The 15,619-nt window shown below is 49.1% G+C and overlaps 1 protein-coding gene and 1 long non-coding RNA gene across 3 annotated transcripts in view; one reads left to right on the top strand and one right to left on the bottom strand.

The window, feature by feature from the left end:
- Positions 1-1,282: 1,282 nt before the first annotated feature.
- Positions 1,283-7,247, bottom strand: LOC113835178. Its single transcript, XR_003484476.2, has 3 exons — positions 7,156-7,247; positions 6,105-6,262; positions 1,283-3,137 (listed from the first exon to the last, which is right to left on the bottom strand). It is a non-coding gene; the product is annotated as an uncharacterized LOC113835178 (long non-coding RNA).
- The window catches only part of Spsb4 (splA/ryanodine receptor domain and SOCS box containing 4), a 74,215-nt gene continuing 62,916 nt past the window's right edge, over positions 4,321-15,619 (top strand). Inside the window, exons 1-2 of one of the 2 annotated variants that reach the window (XM_027410902.2) lie at positions 4,321-4,964; positions 7,901-8,000. The gene's annotated coding sequence lies outside the window, so the exon portion shown is untranslated. The remainder of the gene's footprint in view (positions 4,965-7,900; positions 8,001-15,619) is intronic. The other variant, XM_027410901.2, reaches the window with a different exon arrangement.

Raw genomic sequence — 15,619 nt, 5'->3', positions numbered from 1 at the left:
CAAGAAAAGATGCAACTCAACTTGGTATGCCAGACTTTGTTGACTCCACAAGGAAGGCCTTACCCCTTCTGAGGAGTGGGTGTGTGAAGGGGAGGGAGGGGGAACTGGGATTGGTATGTAAAATAAAAAAATCTAATAAAAAAGACAATAGTTCAAAAAAAAAAAAGAAAAGAAAAGAGGCAACAGCAGCATCGAGGGTAGGAGAGACAAAAGACACACACTGAAGGACATCATTCCCTGGAGTGCAGAAAACTCCCTCAAGGAGATATAGCGCATTCAGGTAAGTTAGAGAGCTACCTGGGGTAAGTCTGCATAAGGGGAAACGGTCAGCGTGTGCCAAGGCCGGTGTTGGGGAGAATGAGCGAGATACGCTTCGGGAGTTCTGTGGTTCATTCTGCCCTGTCCCAGGACCAGGTGAAAAGAAGTAAAATTAGATGAATGGGCAAACCCAGACCCCACTAAGAAGTATAAAGATCACCCAGTGGGTCATAGGTGTGGCCTTGAAGGATGTGTCAGGACATTTCTTTTTATGAAAACTGCCCGGACATCTAGTAGAGATGATGGCACCCGAGCTGAAGACAACAGGATCTAAGTGTTGAACTCCACTCCCTCAGAATTGTACCATACTGTAGATCAAGTTGAGCAGCCTATAGCTGTCGAAGACAGGCAGACCTATAATCCCTCTCTCCTGCCCTGCCACAAACCTCGTTCCAGCAAGCCTCTGCACTCCAAAATGTCACAGAACTCATAACTTTTTCTCAGCTGCCATAAAACCATGGTGAATGCTTCTGCAAGACCAAGAGACTCAGGTTTGACAGCTGACACTGGGAAGTAGATAGCAAACCAAGACTTGGAGAAGCAGAGGCAAGAGAAGGCCAGTTCATGGTTTTCCCGTATCCACTTACGACATTGTGCTACATAAATCTGTGTGACTGAAAAATATAAAAAGGATGTTTTGGACACCATCTCATAGACCTTCTGCCCCACGCATGACTCTTCACATTCAAAAATTCTAAGAATGCTGCAGATTTTAGTTTCCTGGTACGAAGCATAAGGAAAAGATTTGCTGAACACCTACTTTGTAATATGCTACAACATAAAACCACACTCAGAAGAAATTCTGTCCCTGTTTTTCAAATGAGAAGGCTAAAAGCAAATATCTCTAAACTGAGACTTAAGCTCATGGCTGCTTGGCTATAGGTCTATGAAGTATTGTATATTCTTTGGAACAAGACTATGCCAAGTTCATCAAGGATTTATTTTAGATAGACTTCCTGGCAATTAGAAATATCTTATATTAGTTATCTGATGCCAATTAATAAACATTCCCCAAATTCATAAGCTTAAAACCAGGCATTTTCTTAACATTTCCACCAGTCAAGAATCAGTGTAAAAGCCGGGCAGTGGTGGCGCACACCTTTAATCCCAGCACTCGGGAGGCAGAGGCAGATGATCTTGGTGAGTTCGAGACCAGCCTGGTCTACAAGAGCTAGTTCCAGGACAGCCTCCAAAGCCACAGAGAAACCCTGTCTCGAAAAACAAAACAAAACAAAAAAATCAGTGTAGCTTAGTTTGTGCCTCTGACTTGGGTTATCTTTGAGGTTGTAGTCAAGACATTGAAAGGACTGCAGCCTGATGGCAAGGCTTCCATGGTGGCAGGCTGAGCTCAGTCCATCACCAGGTTTCCTCACAGCACAACACCTAGCTTCCTTCAGGGAGCAATGCCAAAAGAGCAAGAGAGACAATGAGTGCCCAGCACAGCTGGTTTTTTCATTACTCAGTCCTGGGAGGGATATCCTGTCTGTCCTACTGTGTTCTATTTGTAAAAAGCAAGATGGCAAATCCAGCCTACACTTCAGAGGAAAGGGAGGGGTGGGGAGGATATGGCTATCCAGGGCCAGGGATTACAAGAGGGCAGTCTATAGGCTGCAGACTTCAGTTTAAAGAGCGTTTGATCAGGTTATCCAGGCTATTTCCCAAAATGGTGAATTGTTTCCTCTTCTTGTGTGGCTGTTTCCTCTGAATAGAAACATTCTCTCCAGGAGGGAAGAGAGACGTTCAATAAGACTCCAGAAGCTCATAAAACTTAGAAGGCTCAGAAAGCTCATGAAAGTTACAAGATTCACAAGGCCCCTTCTCAAGCTTGTAAAAGCTGGGGCTCAGGAATTCTTCTGACAGCAAGCTGTGCAGGGGAGCCCCAGTGATACCATTTTCCTGAGTTGTTATCCATTTGTGAGTGGGCTTTCTAGTGATAGTGCTGTGCTTCCATGCTCCTATTAGTAGCCCCAATAAATACACTGGTTTTCCAAACTAGACTTGGATAGAATTATTTCTCTGGTCTGTCATGGATACCCTATCTGGAATGAATAGACTTTCATTCACATTTCAAAGCTGGGGACAAACCACACCCATGCTACTCAGGGGGTGCAGGATTTGGGAGAACTTCAGTGACACCTGGGGATGCTGTTGTGCCCATTTCTTGATGCCCAAGGCAGAGTCACATTTGTAAATGCTTGTGTAGTGAATCTATCTGGCACAAAGGTGTGTGTTTGAGGGGGTAGTTTTTCAAACTATGGCTACTGATCCCTCCCCACCTTGTTCTTAAGCTGTTGTGAAGTCCTCCTTGCTGGAGAAAGAAATGAAGGTTGGCCGTTTCTAGGTAGAGGAACCATCAGCTGGAAAGTCTTGGTTATTTTATTATTGTTTTCAAGTTTAAGTGCATGAGTGTTTTTCCTGCATGAACATATGTGTACCATGTACGTGCCTGGAGCCCATGGAAGTCAGAAGAAGTCATCAGAACCCCTGGAACTGAAGTTCTGAATGGCTGTGAACCACCACGTGGGTGCTGGGAACCCAACCCTGGTCCACTTCAAGAGCAACAGTACTCTTAACCATCTGAGTCATCTCTCCAGTCCTTGGAATGACTTGCCAATGACTTGGAATCCCTTTTCTTCTGAGTTTTCCTCAGTTCTCATCTCATGCTGTCCAGTTCTGCTAGTACCACAGCAGCTGACAGAGCAGATGCTCCAGAAACATCCCGAGGCAGGGGACAACAAGCCAGTGTATGCACAGGTCACATTCCTTCAGCAGCCCTTCTGTGCAGTCACAAGGGCATTCAGAGACACATGGGTACAGACCTGTGAACATAGATGAAGCAGTATAAGCAAAATCATAAACACTTGCTCAGTCTACCCCCTTGTTTCACCACTGAGCTGTCCTAATTGGCAAAGCATCTTTCATTGCTCAGACTTCTGTAACAGCTTCCAAACTGGCTTGCGCTATCTATCCATTTATTCACTCTGCCACTGGACTATCTTTCTGGACAGCGAATCTGTCAAGGTCGAAAGGCCTGCCTAACTGATCTTGGCGGAAAGCCAAGCCCTTTGGATGGTCTTCAAGACCCTAAGTACCCTGCCTGTTTCATCTTACCTCCTGTTTTGGCTCACAGGATTGGATCACAGGTGCTTGTCTTCTGTGTCCATGAAAAAACGGACACTATCTGATTTAGAAATCTTTGCTCAAAGCCCATCAGGGAGGAGTGAGGTCAGTTAGGGCTGTGGAACGGACCCAATGTCAACTCTGGGATCGCAAGCAGGTTGCCCTGGCCAGGAATCTTGGCTTTCCTCAAGGAAACACATGCGAGAAGTACAGAGGGTCCCTCGCTTTGGTCACGCCCTCTTCCTTATTTCTGAGCTCACCCAGCTAGTATAGTTAGAGAGCAGCCCACCATCAGCGCCTGTAGCCCTCTAAGCAACGATCCTTCTCTCAGAGCGGGGAAAGGCACCGTGGAGCAGGTGCGGCATGAAATTGGCTTTGAAAGATGAGTTGGAGTCTGGCTTCAGAAATAAAGTGTGGGCATGTGTGCCTAAGGCAAGGGGTTTTATATTAAAGCATTCTCTTTCCCCGTCGCTGTTTCCCACACGCCTTGAGTACAGACACTAAAGCTATCTGGTGACAGTGGTGTCTCCTCTCTTCATCTCCCGCCCCCAGGGGCACCCACCCCGGCTCTCCAGGCACGCTTGAATGAATGGGGGAGGACCCGTGCGCATGAATGAGCGCGTGTGTGAGCGAGTGTCCAGGCCAGCCAGCCGGCAGATGAGTGAATGGCGTCCGCGCCACTTCGGCCCAAGGGCGCGGGCGCGGGCGCGGGTTCCACTTCCCACTCCCGCCAGCTGGTGGCCTCCAGAAGGTGGCAGAGCCGGCAGCCGCCCGAGCTGGGACGGCCCGGGCGCGGGATGGTGGGGGAAGGGGCGTTCCCGGCGGCCGCGCCTTCCGCGGCTATTGGATTAGTGGCCTTCAGGGATGAGCTCAGCCGGATCGGCTTTCAGCTGCAGCCTCCGGGCCGGCCGGGAAGGCGGGGAGCGGGCGGCCGTGGAGGAGGAGGGGGAGGCGGCGGCTGCAGCATCCAGAGCTGGCCCTGGCAGTCGGCGCGCCCCGTGCACAAAGGCGCCCAGCCCCTGGGGAAGGCGATGAGCGCACGGCAGCCCGGGCCCCGGCCACCGCAGCAGCCATCGCGGCGTGCGCCCGGGGCGCTGGGGAAGAAACCCGGCACTCCAGGGACAGGCGGCCGAGGTGCGGCCCGTGCGCCCTAAGCGCGGGGACTCGCCGCCCTCCAGGTCAGGCGCCAAGCTTCGGGGCGGCCAGGGCTCCGGCTTCCGCGCCCCCCTGAGATCCGCGCAGTCGGGCGCTTCCCCACCCGGGACCGGACCTCGGAGCCTTCTTGCCGAGCCTGAGCGCCAACTTCGCCAGGAACGTCCCTAACTCCAGGGCACCCTGCGGGGAGAGAGGGCGCTGCTGCGGGGCACAAGCCGAGAGGACGCGCCGCTGGCGGAGAAGCCAGCATCCGCGGGGTCGCTCGGGCGCCCCTGAGTGGGCAGCAGCGGCAGCAGACCTCTCTCCCGGGAGTTCCGGACCTGCCAGCGCTGGGGATTCCTCCCGGGCAGGCGCTCGCCCTCTCTTTTATGGTAAGTGTTCTCCAGCTCCCGCTAAAGGGTGATTGCCGGCCGGCACCGGTCACACCCGGTGCTCTTGGGGTCCCTCTGGTCGCGGTCCGCGGGAATGTCTCTGCGAATTGGGCAGTTCAAGCTGCTTGGTTTGGGACGAGCGTTGAGGCCAACCTCTGGTACTGAGGGTTTGAAACCCGCTGCTTCTCTGTGTAGTGGAGACAACACAAAAAATTGCTCCCGGAGTCACCTGGCTATGTTCGTTCCTATATCCGTCACTCTCTGGGGTGACCTTGGGCCAAGTACCACAACCTCGGTCTCCTCATCCGGAAGATGGGGGTGATAACTGTGCCCCTTTTACTAGTGTGTTGGAAGGAACTGCAGGGTGGTGCGGAGACTTGCGCCTGGCACTCAGAAAGCATTAGCTAGCGTTAATATTAGCCTTGTGAGCTCCAGTACATCATCCAACTTCCCGGAGCTGCAGCAGCTGCCTCATCTGTGTGACGAGGACAGTAATTTCTCGGGGTCTGCTCCTCGCTGCGGAAGTAAAGCGCCTCTCACTCACTAGGCTCTGGTGGTGATTCTTGGGGTTTATCTCCGATGCTGGGGCAGCGATGACTGACTGACTGACTGCTCCGCTCTAACAGAGCGCCTCGCGGTTGGTCCCCAGCCTGGCTGGGAGATAAACTTGGAGAGAATAGGGAGCTCAGGGAGCCCTGGGCGAGGGGCTACGGGAAGCAGGGAGGAAGCCAATGCCCCGAGTGTGGTAAATATGTCCACTCTGTTTGAGTCAGGAAAAACAAGGGACCCCAGACCTCTGGCTGGTGAGGTCCAGGAAGTGTGGTTCCCACCGCCCGGTGGCCAAGCGCCGGCTGCTGAGCCAAGAATAGAGAAGAGGGCGTATTTGTGTGACTGTCTCTAGAACTCTCGGCGCTGCAATCCTGGGCTTGGATTCGAATTGTGCTTCCAGCACCAGCCCGTGGGTGTGACCTTGAGCCGGTTCTCTAAGGTCCCCAGCACTCCAGGGTTTGGGTGTGAATTCGTCCTCTTATCTTCCCTCTCGTCTGCCCCAAACAGTTGTTGAGCCTATCTAGATCTGGAAGAGATGAAGTTCATTCTTCCCACCCTGCCCTGTGGGAAGTGATCCGTGCACTCACTCACCTCTGAGTCTTCCGGTCTGTTTCCTCACTTTCAACTCTGTCTTTCAACTGAAGCTTGCAGTTTCTGTTACTCAGGCTGATGGGAGAATCCTTCAGCCTCTTCTCACCAGTCCCTTTCCCAAACCATTCAGTATTGATTTAGGGCTGCAGATGAACCCACTTTATAGAAAACCCAAATGTCAAAAGTGTGATATAAATAAACTTTCTTTACAGGAGGCCGCAGTTCTTGAGACCGCGCCCCCCCCCCCATGTTTAAACTTCCATAGCAGGGACGGTAAAAAGAATTTAAGCCTTTGCAAGCTGTAAACAAAATTAGATTCACCAGTCATACCACCCAAATATCTCTTCAGTTTGCATTTCTCTTTGATTTTAAAGACTGATACATTCAGTGACATAGACATAAAATCTGCCTGTGGGGGAGGGGCGAGTAGTACTTGCCAGAAGCAGTCAAAAGACATGACCGACTGGGAAACGAATTGCTACTTACTGCAAAGGCTTCATATCTTCCAATTTGTAACAGATTTGGGGTGTGTGTGCTGGAGGCTTTGTGTGTGCTAGACTAGTGTTCCACCCCTGAGCTGTAGCCTCAGCAGAAAGTGTGTAAGGAATCTTCAAGACAAGCAAGCACCCCAAAGGACAAAGACTACAGGCAACTCACGCACACAGAGTGAAACAGAAATAACACGAAAACCTATATGCCTTGCCTCACTCAATAAGAAAAATGTGTACGAAAGCCCTAAGATTCAATTGTTCAGACATCAGAACAGCAAATAGTTATAACCATTCACCAGTAGGAAACCTTTATCCTTAAAAATATAAACAGACCAAATTCCTCCCTAGTTAGAACTTCCTCAACGCTGCCAGGAGTAAAGGCTGAGTTTGCCCTCTAGGCCTGGCTGCCACTGGCACTACCTTCTTTTTCATCGTTTGTCTCCCCCACCCCTGAGACCCTGACATAAGATCTTGGGTTTGCTCCAACACTCCCAGGGCTTATTCCTCTCCTGACTCCCACTCCCACCCCACCCTACCCCAGTTGGTCACAGGACCAGAACCTTGTCATCCTTCATGGAAGCCTGTCCTGGAGACTTCATTCATGTGCCAGGATGTGGCTATGACTAAGGCTTAGGCCCGAGGCAAGGTCTTTGCCTCTGGAGGAACAGGCCCAGTGAAACTCAACATGCTCCAGTTTGTTAATTTTTTTTCTAAGCTGTCTGGCTCATTGCCACACATCGGTGCTCCTGAAAGGGCCCTCCTCTGTTGGCACGATAACAAAAGATCTCCAGGAGCTCCCTAGATAGAACAAGAAACTGGATGTGGAAAAATCAGGAGGGTAGAAGGACCTTGCTCCAAGTCATCAGAAGTCTTTCTCGGTAATCATTAAAAAAAAAAAAAAAAAAGGCACTTAATGTATGCACTTAACTTGTGTGAGCATGATCGTTCATACTTGGCAAAAAGATCAATAATAAAAAATTAAAAAATCTAGCAGCACATTTAAATAAAACATGGTCCCTACATGAGCTGACTGACTTTCCTGCTGCGGCTCAGTTACAGGCGTCTGTTCTGAGGCTGCAGGAAGCAGCTGTCTGGCCCATCCTTTGGGAAAGACCCCAAATGAGCTGTCATAAACTTTGTGGAGTGTTGATTGCATGGGATTCTTACTTCACAGGTTGAACACGGAACTTAATTCACATTCCAAATGTACACTTCAGTTGTGGGGAAAAAATCTTGTTGGTAAAAACACAAATCGCTGAGTCCAACAAGCATTTCTTCTTCAAGTTTTTTTCTCTCACCTTACAGCCCATGCTGGACTAGAACTCACAGTGTAGCCCAGGTTGACTCCCAACTCTCAATCTTCTGGACCCCTCCGGGTGTGGGCCATCACACCTGACTCTGACAGGTACTCTTTAATGCAGACTGGCGGTGTGCACAGGACTGGTCTAGAAGACAGGTGGCAGTTAGCTGGGCATGGTTAGCCTTCTAGAAGTAACGTGTAATGCAGGAGGCATCAGTGGGACTAGATTGTTAGGATGGCATCAATGGGGCACAGAGGAGTGAGAAAATGCCAGTGGGCAGTAAAGGTGAGCAAGTCCCAGAAGCTTGGGGTTAAAGGGGTAAGCCGACTCAGAGTCTGGCATCACTGGTCAGAGAAAGGCTATAAGGAGACGGTGACAGTGAAGCCCTTGGGTGTCAGCTCAAAGGGGGGGGGGTGTGTTTGAATGAGCAAGTGATAGACAGCCTGCTTGGATTTAGCCTCTTGGCAGCAAGGGGGCGGGGTTGGGTTAGAGTTCCAAAGCAAAAATCATAGGTCCTCCCTAGGAGACTGCTCCAGTAATTCCACTAAGATGGAAACCAAGAGGAAGTAGAAGGTATTGAGTGGAGCAATAGACAGACAGGAACCTGGGTTATGGAGATGGAAGAGGTTGAGCTCAGCCCAGGACATGTGATTCTCAGATGTGCCACTGTGTTGGGAAGGTGGCCATGTGCCCAGTGGAAAGCTTAGAATGGAAAGATGCACTACAGAGTCGCCCAACAGAGCATCTATAATGGCCAGAGGCTAGGTGAGGGAGGGCAAAGAGGGCTGTGGATGGCAACAGAGGGATAGAAGGGCAAACTTTAAGAAAGGATACACAGAGAGGAGGGGACAGAGTCTAAGATGTTGCCTTGAGGTGTTGCATGTATAGAGCAGGCAGGAAAGATGGCGTGGACATTCCACTTTTCTGAGTGCCATACATTACATGTAGGAAGAGTGCAGAGCAGTGCCAGTATCACCTCTGTGGGTTATGGTTGTGGTCCTGTGAACTGTGTTCATTGTGGTCTGCAACTCTGCCTTTCCAGAAATGAGTGAGCTTGGTCGGGTTAGCTGGCCCTTAAAGACATCCCCACCTGTTAGCCACATTCTGTGCGATAACTGAGGGTGTGGTAAGAGTCCCAGGGATAGGGCGCTTCTCATAGGCAGGCCCCTCCTGTCTACCTGCATTGCCCTTTTCCTCCCAAGCCTGGTGTATGCAGCATATGCAAAAAAGATGTCCCCGGCTTATCAGAGGAATCCACAAGTCCCCTGGATTAACCCTGGTGCTTAAATGGCCCTGCTTTGATTTAGGAAGCCTGTTTTCAGACAAGCACTCATGTCCAGTGAGTTTACACTCATCTTGGGAGTTATATGAGAGGTTGGACATACACATGACTGGGTTCTTTTAATAACATTTTCCTAGAGGGTCTCCCTGGCAGCCCCGCCTCAGCCTTGTTTGCCATGCTTTGCCCCAGCTTGAACCAGCCAATGCTGGGCCTCATGAAGGACAGCTGTTCTACAAAACAAACCACAGGTACGGGGCACATGGTCCCACTGGATCTGACCTATATCTCTTTCAAATGACCTTGTAGAGCTTGCTGGCCTGGTCGCCACCACCCAGCAAGCCTCCTGCCTCCCAGCTTCTGCTCTTCCTGCTGGCTGACAGCTGAGCTTTTATCCCAGGAGCCTCTGACTCTGTGTAGGAGGAGGATTCCCATGGAAACCCCAGGAGGAGGGAGGCTGGGGAAGCCTCATTGATTGAGCTCTAGGAAGATGGGACCGGCAGGAGTCAGGAGTCAGCCCCACCTGGACTGGACAGATGGCCGCTTTTGTGAGTGCTGGGAGAGAAAGGCTGGCCTGGCCAGTGTGGAGTGAGCTCCCTGTGTGTATTATGGGAAAATCTAATGGACATCTGTGATTAAAGCCCTAGGGGTTCCTTAGTTTATTCACTGTTGGTAGGTTCATTCTGAGTGATCATCTTTCAATAAAATACCCATCCAATTTAGTGTTTGTAGCAAGTAAAGCTTACAAACAGCCCATAGGCTCTCGGACCAGGCAGGACTCATTAGCCCTGAGTAGCTGTTTGGAAGAGTCTGAGGCAGCATGTATTCCCACTGCAGCTCCCAAGTCATTCACTCAACCTTTTCTCTATACCAGACCCTTGTGGATGAAGTCCCGGGAACTCAATTTGGGAAACTCAGCCCCTGTTGTCCAGAGGTGTTCCAGTCGGGCTCCTCATGTTATGTGCTGTAGTGGAGACAAGCACAGGGCCTCTGAAAGCCTGGAGCCGGGGGGGGGGGTAGTGGGGGGGGGATTGGGGGTGAGGAAGGGGTTTGTTCAAGAGTTGTTGATAGCCAAGTGAGGGCAATTACTCAGATAGCACATGGGGGCGGGGTGGGGGGCGTGTGGAGACAGGAAGGGACAGTGGCAGCCAGTCAGAGAGCCGGAGAAAGGGTTTCACTGAGGGTTGTGGGCTGGAGAAGCACTGTTGAACGTCCTGGGACAGTTAGAGTTTGAACCCTCTCTTAACATCTTAGGAGGGTATAAGCAGAAAGTGTGTTCTAGACTGGTTTGTGGTTTGACGAAAGTATCTTTCCATCTACTAAGGAAGTTCAGTGGTGTCAAACTGCCTTGCTTTTACAGTCCTAATCATTATCCATAGCTGTCCCCAATTCTCACCCCTCTGGGGTGCATTTCCCTAGAGGAAAGTAATTTCATACTTTCCTATAGCTGTGGATCCCTAGGGGGATATCATTACCTGTAGTTAAAGGAAGGTATGAAACTTGCCCTGGTCCCTGACCCCAGCAAGGCTAAACCCCAAGGCCACACTGAAGGGAGGGCATGTCACTCAGCCATCACTCAATGCCTACAGTCATCAGGGTCCTTGTAGACAGATCCCTCCCGTCTTGAGCCCAGCCATCCAGACCTCTTGAGACTTACTTGACTGTAGGAAATGTGATATAATATACAAAGCACTGAGGGTTTGGGAACAGTGTGGTAAGGCTGCTTCATGCTGCCTCATTGCCCTGCTGAATAGCAACACCCACTAGGGTCCCAGGAAGGACCATCAATAATCTGAGTTTTTGTGTTCCTGCTCGGTCATGATTGAAGCCTCTGAATGAAGCCGATGCTTCTGATGGCATGTTTAAACGTCACCATTGAAGCATGGAGGGTTGGGAAGTCAATTCCTTACTCTTGGTACGCTTAAGTGTGTCTGCTGCTTATTGGGTTTATATCTATCAGGAAGTTAGATTCTATGGTATGTTCTGTGTGCCTGGCCATGGGCTACCTGTTGCAATAGAAATGAGAGAAGAAAAGTGGTTGGCTAGAGGGAGGAAGTAAGGGCTAAGCATGGTTACAGTCAAGAACCAGCTGCCTAGAGAGGCCGGCATCTATAGTGCTCTGAGTCCTCAGTGATGCCCAGGCTCTTTCCCTACCCATTCTCTGAAAGAGCCCACCCAGAGCCTCTCTGGGCTGGGTGCCTCCTTGCAACAGCCTACCCATGTGCTTGCCTTGTGTGCAGACCCTGGAGGGCATTTCTCAAGACGTAAGTTGCTTCTTGGGGGACACGGAAGTGTAGGGGCAGCTTTTGTTTCTGGATAGGTGACCTCAGCAGATCCAGAAAGGTGACCCTCCTCACTAGTCTGTGGTTCTCGTAAGTTGGAGTAGGCCTCTAGAGACTTGGGGGACCAGGGCAGGTTTCCTGAAAGAGATGGGAGAAGTGAGGGACCCTGCCTCCGAATGCCTCCACACTGCAAATTCTGGGTATTCAGTACAGACTCTCATGTCATAACAGAATGCTACAGCAACGGCAGGGGACACACACAACTTAAAGGGGCCCTTCTCCTTCCCAGGATTCCTGATGAGGATGCTGCTGGTAACCAGGCAAGCAAAGAGTCAACAGTGGTTTAGTGATGTCTCAGAAGTTAAGACCTTGCCCAGGACCCAGCAAACAGGCAGAATCCAACCAACCCAGGGCCAGGGGTTCTGTAGTGCCTCGACATGAATACACATGAAGACCCTGCATTGGGGAGCAGCTAAGGGACAGTCTATTTAGATGCTCACTTTATTATACCCCAAACAGCAGGAGCCCTGTCTGCCACTAATAGGTATAAAAACTTAGAGGAACACTCGACCAGAATCACCCAGCATGGGACGGTCAAGAGCTGGTAAGGAACTACAAAATAGCAAAGTTGTTGTGCTATGAAAGTAGATTTTTAAAAAGGTGTGTGGGGGGGGGGCGGGGGGCTCAGTCATGCAGAGTGGTGACAATGCCCTGGAGGGAACTGTTCTAAACAGTATGGAGGAAGATGTGATAGCCCAGGCTTGCCCATTCAGCCACCCTAGGCCTGCTGTTCAACTAGTTATGTGACCTCGGTTCACATTATGTCATGCCATAACTCTGAGGGTGTGTTTGCCTCTGAATGAAGGAGCATGCTGTCTGTCAAAAAGTGCCTGTGGGAAAGCTGGCAGGCTGACTGGCATGTGCAACATCCCAGGTTTTCCACTGCATCCATAGGCTTTATCTTCATAGCTTCATTCAGTAGCCTCTCGGGGACTCTGTGGGAACCCTGCTCCTGCTACACAGTGCCTGGTTTCAGTGGCTCTCTGGAGCCATGGAACAAACCTCTATGACCCACTTAATCTTGTATCTTTTCATGCTTGCAAATCTAGTAGCTCATGGGCGATGCTGACAGCTTGAGCTATAGCCTGGTCGTCTTGGCCACAGCTGTATGCCATGGTGGCTGGATCTAGAATCACTTTCCAAGTGCTGATATTTGAGGGTAGTGGTGGAGAAGCAAGAGAGATCAGAAGCAGATGAGGCTTTGAGTTCATGGTGAGACCAGCTGTGCCATCTTTTAACTATGTCTTTTTGACTGGGCAGCATCCCTCACCACTTCAGTTTCCTAGACTGTTGTTATAGGAGCATAAGGTGTCTTCTAATGAACTGTAAAAGTGCCAGATTGCAGTTCTCTTGCCTTCCAGCTTACACTCTTAGGCAGCCCGCATAGGCACACAGGTGTGTTCTTGGGGCTAAGATGATATCATCTGGGCTCCAAAGAGCATAGGTAGCCCAGTCCTTCAGATCTTCCACCTTCAACACATACAGCCTCTGTCTTAGGCCAGATCTAGTCTATACCTATAGCTTTCCCCAGTAGATGTCCCATAGTTCAGACATCTCTAACATCCTGGGTTCTCCAGTGCATCATAAATTTTTGCCTTCAGAACTTCATGGCAGTGGCTTCTCGGCTCCTCGTTGTGGGAACCCTGACCCTCCCATACATTGCCTGGTCTCAGTGGCTCTCTGGACCCATAGAGCAAGCCTCTGTGATCTTTAATGCCTTCAAAACAAGAACATTGTGAATAAATTAATATTTTCAACTTGAGATATAGCCTGGTCACCTTGGTCACAGCTGTAGTGGCCCTTGTAATGCCTCGTTAGATCTGGAACTGCTATCCTAGGATGTTGTTTGAATCAGGGAATCCGTTTAGATGCTTTCTTGGTTCAGGTTTTCGCTTTTCAATTAAAGTTGGGGAGTTGGTATGTTTGATGAATAGTGTTTTGTCTGCATAGACTTTCCTATTGTCCTAGTATAGAGAAGGAGATTTCTCTTTAATGGGGTTAACCTCATTAACAATTATAGCCTCTCCTTTTGCATCTGCCTGGTAAGCCACTTTAAATTTCCTCATTGTCTTAGTTCCTTTTCTATTGCAGTGACCACACACCATGACTAAAGCCACTTATAAAAAGAAAGCGTTTAATTCGGCACTCACGGGTCCAGAAGGTTAGAATCCATGATCCGTATGGCAGGGGTCATGGAAACAGGCAGGCAGGCAGGCAGGCAGGCAGGCAGTGGAGCAGTAGATGAGAGTTTACCTCTAAACAGCAGGCAGAGAGAGGGGGGGGGAGAATGGTGTGGGCTTTTGAAACCTCAAAGCCAGCCCCCAGTGACATACCTCCTCCAACAAGGCCCCACCTCTAATCCTTCCCAAACAGTTCCAACAATGAGGGAGGAGGCAAAGCATTCCAATATTCGGGCCTATGAGAACTGTTCGTTATCTTTCAAACTGCCATATTCATTCACTTTCTAGCCAAATGGCACATTTAAAAAATATTTTTCTGCCCCATTGTTGCTAACTTTCACTGCAGACCTGCATTAGTGATACTTTCACAGCCTGAACCTCTCCTAAAAATTTCCTCTGCCAAATACATTAGTGTGTTACTTTTAAATTCTGCTTCACTCAAGTTCTCAGGACAGGGGCAAGGTGAAGCTATATTCTTTGCTAGAATAGCACACATATGGCCTCTAACCCAGATCTCAATAGGGTCCTTGTTCTGCCCTGAAACTTCCTGAGCTGGGCCTCCACTGTCACATTTCTTTAAGGATTCTGGCTTTTCAAACTCCCACCAGAATACCTTGTTAAGTTCTGCATACAGCGTTCTAAAGTTTTCTTGTAGCACAGTGTTCTAAACTCTTCTGAAATTCTTCTTCAGACAAATCCCAAAGACCGAGGACCACATGGCCAGATTTATCTCATTACCAATGTTCTGTATTAGTTATTCTTTGTTGTTGCTGTGGTGAACACTTAACAAGAAGCGACTTAAGGAAAAAGTCAACGTGGCTCACAGTTCAAGAGGATACAGTCTGTCACACTGGGGAAGGAATGGTTGCAGGAACAGGAAGCCAACAGGTCACATTGCATTTGTAGTCAGGAAGCAAGAGTGGATAGGAAGTAGAACTGGCCTGTAAAACCTCAAGACCCACCACCTTCTGGGACTCATTTTCTCCAAAAGTTCTGTCTCCTTCAGATTCCACAGATTCCTAAACAGTGCTATGTACCACATAGGGATACAATGTTTACACCCAGGAAACTATGGAGGGAGGGGTCAGTTTCACTTTCAAACCAAGGTAGGTAGGCTCAACAGTATCTTAATCTGTCTTCTTTTGCTTTTCCTCAATATTTCACTATTGAAACAGTGTTGAGTGTGCACAATATGTAAAATGTTGCTGTGCACAATTGAGAATATAGCTAAATAAATGGGGTAAAGTGGAATTGCTAGATTAGGTACATTTACCATTTTGAAAGATGGAGTTAATTTACATCCATTGAGTTGACCAGAATACATTCAGTTCCATGATGTACAAGGCTGTCAGCTTTTCCATTCCTCCTGCAAGGAGCCATTCATCTTCTGGATCTTCACTAATCTGATAGACAAAAGAATGACTTTCGCTGCAGTTCAGAGTTGTTTCTTGCTGGGAGGTGGTGGCTCATGCTTTAATCCAAGCACTTGGGAGGCTGAGGCAGGTGAATTCTTGAGTTCAAGGCCAGGCTGGTCTATCAATCAAGCTCCAGGACAGCCAGGGCTACACAGAGAAATCCCTGCCTCGAAAAAACAAGACAAGACAAAACAAAACAAAACAAACAAACAAAAACAAAAGAAAGAGAAGACAATGAATTTCATCTAAATGTATTAGATTAGGAGTTCGTAAAGTAAGTGGTAAAGCTTGGCCGTCCTCAAATTGAGAAACTGATTTAAGATTTAATTATAAGTTTTACTTTTTGAATAATTTTAGACTTATAGAAAAACTAACCCAACACTTAACTAGCTGCATGAAGCCCTGGTTTAATCTCCAGTGTGGGAGGAAAGGAGAAAGAAAGCGGGGTTGGGAGAGGGGAGGACTAAACCAACATACAGAGAGGTTTCCTTTACTGACCCCACACAC

The sequence above is a fragment of the Cricetulus griseus genome, chromosome 4 (assembly GCF_003668045.3).
Source record: "Cricetulus griseus strain 17A/GY chromosome 4, alternate assembly CriGri-PICRH-1.0, whole genome shotgun sequence".
Taxonomy (NCBI): Eukaryota; Metazoa; Chordata; class Mammalia; order Rodentia; family Cricetidae; genus Cricetulus; species Cricetulus griseus.
This window is presented reverse-complemented; position numbering and strand designations above follow the sequence as displayed.